This window comes from Bactrocera latifrons, unplaced genomic scaffold (assembly GCF_001853355.1).
Source record: "Bactrocera latifrons isolate USDA-ARS-PBARC rearing strain unplaced genomic scaffold, ASM185335v1 scaffold_71, whole genome shotgun sequence".
Taxonomy (NCBI): Eukaryota; Metazoa; Arthropoda; class Insecta; order Diptera; family Tephritidae; genus Bactrocera; species Bactrocera latifrons.
In genome coordinates, this window is record NW_017537390.1 from 1317664 (window position 1) to 1329109 (window position 11446).

Consider the following 11446-nt stretch of genomic DNA (forward strand, 5'->3'; position numbering starts at 1 on the left):
AAAAATTAATAAAATTTTCTACAAAAAAAAAAAAAAATAATAAATAAAATGTAATAACAATAAAAATAAACCCCGAATCCGCGTAGTTGCGATCGTTGCAGTGCTATTTTTAAAAAATAGCTACAACTCGTGAAATTTCTGTTGGCGCCTTATGTATACTTTGTTGTTGTTATTTTACATTTATATTTATTTCGATTTTTTAGTTATACTGTCGCAGTGAAAAGCGCTATTTTTGATTTGTGTTTTTTTTTTTTTTGTTGAAAATTGTCTCGCTTTTTTACATTTTTGTACCACATTCGACCGCCAACGCGTGCTGGTTGACACTAACGGCAAAAGTAAACAACAAAAAGTCATAATATTTTTTGCGCGCCTTTATCTAAAGCGAATAAACCAGAAGTGCGTGCTTAATGTTTTCCAATACATATATAGTTAATAAATATTTTGATGAAATGCCGAAAATCGCGTGTAATGATACTAGTGTGATGGCAACTAGATTTGAACTAATGGCGAAGTAGTCGTTTGTCGTTTGAATATTGAAAAATATGAATTAGCTTGGAATACATAATCATATTGATAATAATATTTCTTGTTAGCTCAGAAATATCATTAGGTTTCTATTTAGTTCATTTTTTTTTTTCTTTATATAATTTATATATATTTGTTTATTTTTTTTTTTTATTTTAACTTTTTTTTCTATTTTTCCGATTACAATTCTAAAATCATCAATTTACTTCATCAATTGGGTCAATTATATATTTAATTAAAACAAATCAGTGCTAGCTGTCATTAAGAAAATCAGCACAGCTCTTATCAGTTACTTGGCGCTAAAATCGAAACTCGAAATTTTGCAGTTTGCCATTTCATACCATTCGAAACTGATTTCACTTATTTCTTTTTGTATGCTAATAAAATCGAATTTAACCAAATAAATAACAACAAAATTAGCTATTATTTTCCCTAGTTTACTTTTTGCTCTACCGTTGGTTGTGTGTACCACATTAAGCTAATCAAGATAGGTAATGAGTTGGCAATAGGAAAATGATCAGCATAATCGAATTATTGATTATCCAAACCGGATCAAACAAAAATGAATTTATTTTTTTATTAAATTTAAATTTTATTAAATTTGGCGCACATATTGCTTAGCAATTGAAAAAGATTGCCTAAGGAGAATTAGACTACATACAGACAAAATAAGTATATAATCACGCACCAATTCCAAATTCGACATAAAAATGAAGAAGATGTGTGCTTTCAAAGTAAGAAAGAATTCGATATCAAATCAGAGGTAAATTTTGGGTGATAACTATGACTATCTCCCATATATTAATTATACTCGCAACGGTCAAAAGAGAAATAAATAAGAAACATTTAAAATCAGTAAAATAGTGTTGAAACAGTATGACAAATTAATGAGCTCATAAATGCGACAATGAATATCTGCATGAGGTTTTTCATTTTACAGATTATTTCACTAATTTGAGCCTAGCTTATACCGTAAATTATACCACGAACAGGACACTATCTACGAAGGTTGTCACGAAGTTCGTAACACCGAGAAATTAACGTGGAAAAACATATAAAATGTTTATATAAATTATCAGCGTAGCGAGCTACTATAAGTCGATTCTGTGCGTCTGTCTATCTTTCTGTATATATGTATGTACACAGTCACATAGTTTTTCAGTTACAAGTTGCTCATTTGTCGCTACCACCGATATCGGATACCGCACTGTAACCACATTCGTGCTGCTTTATGCATCCAGGCCCCGCTTTTTGTTGCAAAATTCTTGCGAATTTCTGGATAATCACCCAGTTTGCTTATTTCTCCAATATGAAGCTGAGGCTAACCAGATCTTCTACGGCGGTGGGTTCTCCTTGCCTCCGTGATCGGATAACAGCTGAACTCTTAGCTCCCAGCTCCCTGTAGTAGGACCCTGAATGGAGCTTTCTCTTTTCTTGGCTAGGGCCCCTATTAAGCAATTATCCAATACGCAAGCGAACGCAATTTAATATTTTGTTGTCGCCTTTTGTTTAAATTGCAAACTTAATATTTGCATTTTTGTTGTTATACGCTCGCCGGCTGTCATGTGAAAAATCTATTTCAACATGCAAACACATGTGGATACACCTATCAATTTGCGCCGATACTTATATATTAAAAACATATGTGTATATTTTTATAGTTTAACTATGTAGTAACCATGCGTAGTCAATCAAAATCGCTCATACGCCAATGAGCACCAGCGTTCGCACCACTGTGGGTCACACGACACACTTTGCTTGCGCTGCGACACGTTTAAGTGGCGCTAAAATACAACCTTTCTTCTGTAAATATATACAAACATATGTTTTGTGTTTTTCATTTTTGCTAGCCGTGTTTGATGCTCTCAACAGCGGCGTTCGCTGATTGCTTTTTTATTTTTATCTTTTATTTGTGTTTATCAACAGAAAAATATCACACCTTTTTTTATTGCCTGACGCCTCAGTGTTAATTTGTTTTATTATTCAGCGTATTTTATTATTTGGTTAATATATTGTACACACTCTTTCGTATTACTAAAATTAGTACTTAACTACTTTGATGTATATTAAACTACTAAAAATGCATTATAGCAAGTACCATATGCGCATCCTCAAAATATTTATATTTAATACATGAAAATTTCATATTATATTATTATTTTGTTTTTTGCGGGTGCGGGTGCGGGTGCGGGGGTAGAAAATACCTGGCGCATAAGCAGTGATGTCGTCATAGTATAACGGTATGTGCCACTTGCCGGTCACTAAAAACTCCGTCTAAGGAGAGGTCGTCTACTCTGGAACCAGTGCAGAAAATGCTTTCAATATTTTCAGCTCAATTTCGGCAACCGTTTTTTTCTCTTTGCAAATCTAAAGACGTAAAATTCTTGATAGGAAACAGTTTTCTTTTAGGTTAGATTTTAGGTTAGTATTATTCTAACTATTATAGTATTCTTTTGGTTTGTCTGGTATTTTGTTTCACCTAAATATAGATCTATATGATGAGCGCCATAAATTTACCTTACTTCAATATTTATTTTATATTTTCTTTAGAATGCAATTGATTGTCTTATTTCTGCTATAATAACGTTCGATAAACTCCTCCTATAAGAAGGAGCTCTACTCAAGGCCTATGTTTATGAAACGTATAGTGAATACATTCGAGATCGTAGATCACTGCAAGACGTATTTCGTGAATTCACCCAAAATCAGTTATTGCTGTGTTCAAACTGATAGTGCAAGATTATCATGGGACTCATTTGGTTTTAGGGCAACTAATTAGTGGTGAGCATACATTCAATATCGCATAAACATTTGATTGTAAAGAAATGTTTTTCACGTTGGATCCTACACAGTTTTTCAATCGCATTAAAACGTCTCGTGTCAATTGGTCGAGAGAACTGTTAAAAGTATTATAATAAAGTCCAGAGTTGGTATTGAAAGACTTATTTTTTATTTCATATGTAAAAAAAGTAAGAAGTCAACGTTTTTTGCCACCTTAAGAGGAGGTTGATGCGTTTATAATACATGTTTTGGAGATACATGAATAAGAACGGCTAAAGTGCTTTGACAATTAATGGAGATTTATTTCAAAATTAATAAAGCCACCTTCGATAATTAATATTTATGTTTGTTCTCTAATCCTAAATCATGAAGGGCAACCTACGTAATGACTTATCGTATAAAGTAATTGCTCAGGTATCGAAAATACCTTCTAAGATGTTCACAAATTTCGGAAGTCATGACTTTTGTGTGACATTGAAATTTTCTAAGTTTGATTTTTGCTGTCAATGAACTGTGAAAATCTAACCGAATGCACTTTGTGAATTTTTACTCTAAAATTTTAAAATAAATATACATTTGCATAAATATAAACCTCTATTTCTACTTATAAAAACACTTGTTTGTTTACTTGCATATATGTACTATACCCGATAATTGCGCTTAGAAAATGGGCCAGAGGGAATTGCAAGTAAACAAAGCACAAATTTACCAAATGTATGCAGGGCAGCAAACTCAATAACAAAAATAGAAAGCAAATTAAAAACAAAAAACAAAAAAAAAAAAAACTAAGCAAAAATATATCGAACCTCATCGTAAAATCAACTAAACACACAATTTAAATTAATTAGCAGATTAGATGAAAATCGCTCAAAATTTGTTTACTTGCTCGCATATGTACCCATGTATGCAATATAGCTGTAGTTCAATATTATGTATCGTGAGATTTATTAATAGCAGAACTATGCTGATAAATACTTCTCTTACAAACTATTGTGTTTGGTTTCACGCTCGTACTTACGATATTCGTGTATGATATTTCAAAAAAGTTTAACGCATACTTTTTCTTTTCTTTTCAGTTGCTGCTGCCTCTCTTCGAATACTTCCTGCTTTCCTCAAAGCACATGCAACCACCTTGACAACAAGTGTCCTCCAAAAACTTCCGGCTAATATACAAGTGTGTAAGTACAATTGTGGCTACCTAATTAATACCGAATGAGAAAAATTTGATCCCAGCAGAAAAGTTTAAAGATAATAATATACTTTTCCTGAAAACAGTGTTTTGTATAGTTTTGAACAAAGAAAGATTGGGCCTATCCAGAGTACTCAAAAATATGTTTGATCATAAACTGGTCTAAGAGCTTACTATTGTTAAAGTTTCTTAGTATGAATATCCAAAATATTCACCCAAATCATTTGAATGGATTCGAGAGCGACATCGAGCTCTCTCTTACTCTCTCTAACACTTCATCCATTTTTTCATATTTTTATCAGTTGAAGAGGTCGAATAATTGGTTCCGGACCTTTAGTCATTAGAAGTAAAAATTCCCAGGAACACATATGTAAGTTCATGAAGATTTAAATTTCCCACAGGGTACATATGCCACTTGGTTGTTGACAAACAGTTGCATCAAAGAGCAATGTCATTTTGTTTACCCTAAACAAAGGGTGAAAGAACTCGAAAAATATTTGTTTATGACTTTATCGTACCCGCAAATTTCAATCTATAAACGTCAATAAAGGCAATGTATTTTAGATACTCTTTCTATAGTATATCCATATTATGGCATTAGCAAGTTGACTAAATAAATGCTCATTCAAAATATAAATGATTATTTGGTTTTATATTTAATATATGTATTTATATTTAAATACTCGCTGCAACTGGGTATTTTTAATAATAATAATATTTCGTGATACTTAGGTTAATGCTGTACAGCTCTAAGTCAAGGGGAAGTTGGAACTTCTTTATATTAGGAATATGGAGGCCAAGGGTGGCATTAACTGAATTCAATCGATTTTTAACAACACATCTCAACTATATATCTCACAGTCCACATCTGGGGGTTTACAAGTTATTGCCCCTACTTTTCAGATTTCCACCCGTCTCGTCATTCTAATCATTTTTATATATATATAACCATATATCTAACCTGACTATTTTTAGGTGATACACACAACCATTAGGTGCACAAAACTTTTATACTCTGTAGCAACATGTTGCAAGAGTATAACTGGCATTAGGCATAAGTCATACACACTACGTATAAAATTTGTATACGTCAGCTGATGTTGATGTTTATTTATTATTATTCCTAATTTAGTTAAAATGATAAGCAATATGACGCATATTAATGAGATCAGATTTTGTTCGCAGAATGTATTCCATTATATATTTATGTGTATTTATGAAATTGTTTATGAAAATTGCGTAATTAGATAGCAATTATAACGAAGTAGTTTTGGACTTTTAAATAATAAGAAATATATTTCGGTTATTGAGCCCTTTTACTACTAAAACCTTTTTGGTATTGAAATTATTGTAATGAAAACGAACCCAACATAGTGTTCAGGCTACCGGAATCGTTCTAATTGGAAGCAAACTAAATTCTAGAACAAATTGATATCACTTCTTGGGTTATTTAAAACATTAACATTAATCTAAACCTATAAGTCGCCAATGCCATATCTTCGAAAAAAATTTAAATTTTTTCTCAGAAATTTCTTGGTTTGATCCAATATCCAGTAGGTCGTTGCGAACATCTATAATGATGAGTAAAGATCCACTACAAGACGGCAAATCCATTATCAAAATATCTCTCTTTTAAGAGAAATCACATATCTCGTGACCCGCTCGACCGATTTCAAAAAATTCGGTAATAACATGATTTTAAATACTCCTATATCACAGTGTGGAAATGAGCCTACTTTCCATATAACACAATTTTAAATTCATTTTTATTCTTTTACATTTCGGTATATAAATCAAGAATTACTATACCGGGATAAAACTTTGCATGAATAGTACCTTTGAAAAATTATCCAAATCGAAGCAAAATAGAGGCTCTATGTACCAAATATATCAGTGTGTACAATATACGGTCGGGAAAAATCATTCCCGTTGGTAATAAAACTGTGTGTAAAAAATGCGTTGAATCGTATCAATAATTCTTTCAGCCCACATATACCTAATATAAAGTTTTTCGAACTTCTGGGTGATTTTATACCGTATATATCGGTCAATAGGTTAGTCACTTTAATAAAATTGAGAGAGCATATTATACTTATAACAGTGTATATTTGTGCTTCAAATAAATAAAATAGCGCGTAAACTTAACCTACCCCCCATATATGTAGCTAATATCAGGATTTTCGAATATGCGGCTGACTTTACTTTACATATGTGATTTTTTTCGGGATTTAATTGCATTTACTCTTGGTTAAAAAAAAAAATATATATAAAAATGTAGTCAATATTACACCAACTCCCACATAATATATATAATTGTTATCTTTGTTCTAAAAATTTTATGCAGAATATGTCGCGGAGTGAGTTTTATTTAGTTATAAAATTGCTTCAAATTATGTTCTCGAGTGTTCCTGAGCAATGTAAAAAGTAATGCTATCAGCCTGTCGTTTTCGCTGTTCCTATAGCTTATATAATGAGCTTCGTACTAGTATTTAAATCGTTCAGGTTGAAGAAAATGCGTGAGCTTTTTACGAAACTAAATGGGGTTTAGCGCTGAGTTAGAATGGAATTGGTTCATACCTTGGTCTAACCTTATATCCCTTATATAATGAGTTACGATCGTGACGTTTTCCACATCAACTCAGTATACTATATTCAGCTATTTTGGTTGAATTTATATCACACATAACTCGTTTGAATATATTTTTAATACATTTATAGTTGACGCGAACTAAAAAAAAGAAATAAAACGTATTCATTTATTTATTAAATGAAAAATAATAATACAATTATTATCTTACAGAGTAAGAAGCACTAGCTGCCAGGGCTTACGGCTTAAAAAATAAGTATAGAAAATATCAAATTTAAATATGAATAAATTACGATTTCTTCGAATAATGGATGTTTAAAAAATGTTTACATGGGTTTTCTCGGAAAATTCAGCCTATTTTCGAAAACTTTTTCCTCGTATTAAAATTAAATATTTTGCTAAATTTCTTATTTTTACAAACATATACGGTTAAAGAAATTTTGAAATTTTTGGAAAAAATATTTTAGACTCGGCCATTGCGACGCCATTTACGGTAACCCATCGAAAAAAATACATCCCTGCATTGGCAGGATAACTCCTTACAAGATCATCTAAAGTAAAAAAAAACACGAGTTTTTATTAATACCTTAACGTAGAACTGGGACGAAGGAAAAAAAATTAAAATTGAATTTACAAAATATTGTAAATTTCAGTGAAAATTTCTCGACATTTGTTTTTTTTTTCAAATAGTTGTAATCGAAAAAACAAATACTTCGTCCTGTGTAAAATTTCATGAAAATCGGTTAAGTAGTTGTCGAGGAATCTTGCCGCACTTAGCCTAGCTAACCTCGAGCGTACAAGTTCTCAAGGCTGTAACTTATAAACTATTCCTCGGATTAGCTTGAAAATTTAGGACAGTATTTTAGAGGTGTTTTGCAATTTTAGCATACTGAAGAGTGATTTCTGCAAGTTGCAAAAGTATAATATGTTCGGTTACATCCGAAATTAGTACTTCCTTACTTGCTTCTCATAACTCTTTTTAAATTCTGTTATTAAATTGCCGTTACATAGTACATATTTTTTATCGCCAAACTATATCCTTTTACCACACTAGTGCAAAGTTCAGTAAAATGTGATAAAATTTGTTGATATTCAACATGGAAGTAGTGCATCACTCATTCAACATTTTGAAATATGATATTACAAATTGTTTTCTTCAGCTAAGAACATATACGCTTACTTACGTACATATCTGTGTATGAGTAATCTATTAACAACAACATGAATGATACATATGATACATATGTATGTTTAAATGTATGTTCGAGTATTTAATAGATTGCATTGTTTTGTTGTCAGTGGCTTGACAAAGGTTTCATGCTTTCTTTAACTATTATTTGTAAGCGAGTACGTACAGCTGTGTTCAAAACAAAGGTACTGCCTTAAAGGTAAGGTAGAAAACTTTTTCCAACATAATATATTAAGTTTTTGTAAAAATGTACATAAGACTAGATAAAAGTTTCATAACAAATCGAATTTTTTGAATATTAAATCAAACCAATTTTTTCGAGAGATTTAGTCATAATCAGAAAAGTAATTTTTCCGTTCGATTTTAGCCTACTTCTGCACACAACTGTATATGTGTTCGAAAGTATAGATAAATGCATATGTATTATATATATACATATGATATGTACTATATATCTATGTATATTCGAGAAACTGACTTGCGTGCGTGAGCTTGAGCGGCAGCTCAAAATGTTCTTGCTTTAATCACTGCCATAATCAACCATTTACTGCTGTGCGGCATCACTTTGTCATATTAAAATGAAATTAAAGCGAAAAATTAAAATAAATTCATAAATAAACATAAGTGCTGAAAAGAATTGACATGGGAAAACAAATAACTAATGGAGAATACGCTTTGTTCAAAATCATCATGCTAAAATTAATCAAAAAACCGGTAAGGTAGAGCTAAGTTTTGGTGCAACCGAACAGTTACAATTCTTGCAACTGCTGAGCATTAAAGCCGGGAAAGTACCTTCAAGTATATAAGGCTTGTTAGTTATATGGGGTCAAGGGCGAGTTTATACATTCTAAGCATAAATATGCACCGTTATTAGAAAAGACGCTGTCCCAATTTAAATAAGATAACTCACATATTGGCCGATATATGTGATATAAAGTCACCTGGCAGTTCGAAAATCTTTATATTAGGTATATGGGGGCTCAGGGAAGTATTGTCCCCATATAACCCATTTTTGATACACAAGCATACTATTACCAGAAAAGGATTCTCTCTGAATTTGAATTAAATACCTCACACATTGACCGATATTTTCGATAAAAAGCCAAATATGGGCACTGTGATCCGCATATTCCATACTTAGGGACTTGATCAGTTTTGATTCGATTTGGAAAATTTTTGTTTATTAGTGGGCTTAGTTCAAAGACAATATTCGTGTAAAGTGTTATTCCCTGATATTCTTTTTTTATTTGTATCCTGAAAAGTGAAAGAAACAGATAGAATTTAAAAATTATGCTATATGGGAAGTAGACGTGGTTGTAGTTCGATCCCGGTCATTTTCGCACTTTAAATAGAAATTTCAAGAGAAATTCGGTGGAAATCGGTCGACCAGATTCTGAGATATTGCTTTTACCTAAATGTGGGCGGTGCCACTCCTATCGTCAAATTTTTACAGCGATTTTGACTCCTATAAAGCGCTCTCATACCATCTCTTATGTAAAATAGAATGTTTTTGGCATATTTAGTCGTTGATTAATCGCTTTTTTAGTAGCTTCAAACAATACCGTTAATTGAGGATTAGGCGGAATTATCATCCGATTTTTACAGCGCCGGAGGAGTGCTCAAAGGATGTGTCCTAAGCGATTTTGGCTGTTTTAGCTTTAATGGTTTGGGATATACATATCTACATTAGATGTAATGAATGGCAAGACCACACCCACGTTTTCAAAAATGTTACACCACATATGCCCTTTGATACTGCGATCCCCTGTGCTAAATTACAGCACATTACAGCTCTCTATCTTAATTTAGTGCCAAAGAACACGCAAAGTTTCAATAAGATATCTCAGCTTTTACTCAAGTATCGCTTGCACGGATGGCAGACAGTCAGACAGTCACTCGGATTTTAACTCATCATTTATATACATATATGTGTATAACACCATATCTACCTTATAGCTTATTTAGCTATTTTTGGCTACACATCAAACAAGTATCCGTTAATTTTACACACAAAATTTGCTAGAACTTCCAGTATTTTTTCGTGAATTTCGGGCAGTATAACTGAATTTCGGTACGAATGCTCGTTGACGGCTCGTCATCCCATCAGAGATTACTTAATTTTTTTCTTAAATCATCTTACAAATGCTATCAGGGAGACTGGTTGACCTGTGAATTTCACCCCTTTTTTACATCAGACGTCCTGAGAGGTTTTCTTCCAGAAACTGAAGAAAGTAATTCGAGGTGCGACATGAAGCTTTTTTTTTTGTAGCAAACAGTAACCATCTCAACTGATTACATGTACTTTCGGGCAGACATATTAAATAATATAATACCCAAAGATATCAATTTCTATAGGCTTTTTAGTTTTGTTTGATAAAAGAACACCTCACGATGGTTTTTATTCAAATGTTGGTAAATGATGACTTTTTAATCTTGCAATGTCATTCCATAGATTTGAATATACACACAAAACTGTCCGATTATTTAAAGCAAAGCAATTTCCGGTTATGAAGTGTTTTTGCTATTGTTCTTAATTGCAATTTCTAACTCAAGCGCCTAATAAATTTTAAATTTATTAACTGTGTACCTACCGAAATAAAATATTGCGCACCCTCTATTTAAATACACCTACTTATGTCAAGTATTTGTATATTTCTTTGAATCACTTATTTCTTAGCGGTATTCCTTAGTAGAATATTATGATTGAAAACTTCCAAATAAATGCTTTAGTGGGTCCAAAACACCAATTTTCTTTCGATATCATCATTTTTCGTTACAAAATATATTAAACTGAGTTTAAATTAACATTTCATATTTTTAGATTTGTTTTACTATAAGGTATATGCTATAAGATTGATTGAAGCGTTGGTGAGGTAGGTAGGAGGCAGCACTGGCTATGCCGTTTTGATGCAGTAGGTATTTTTGGAAGGTTTGGAAAGATTTAATCTATTTATGGTCTTATTTGGGTAGTGTATTTATTTATTAAATCATCTTTACTAATGGATTGGTCATCTAATAATGGAGCAGGGGTGTTTCATCTATTTCATTTCTTTTCAAATACGCTTAAGGCGATTATGATTTCTAACAAAATGCTAGTGAAATACGCAATTGCGTCAAACTACATTGATGCCACGTTGTACTCATTTGCATTTGCTTATAGACTCCTTTGGAGTTT

General features: G+C 32.0%; 1 protein-coding gene across 5 annotated transcripts in view; it reads left to right on the plus strand.

Annotated features, from left to right (window-relative positions):
• The window catches only part of LOC108976005 (monocarboxylate transporter 5), a 114664-nt gene that overhangs the window by 70081 nt on the left and 33137 nt on the right, over window positions 1-11446 (plus strand). For 2 of the 5 annotated variants that reach the window (XM_018944877.1, XM_018944875.1), the window contains exons 1-2: window positions 1193-1288; window positions 4383-4484. The gene's annotated coding sequence lies outside the window, so the exon portion shown is untranslated. Of the gene's footprint in view, window positions 1-1192; window positions 1289-4382; window positions 4485-11446 lie in introns of those variants that run through there. The other 3 variants (XM_018944886.1, XM_018944887.1, XM_018944876.1) reach the window with 3 other exon arrangements.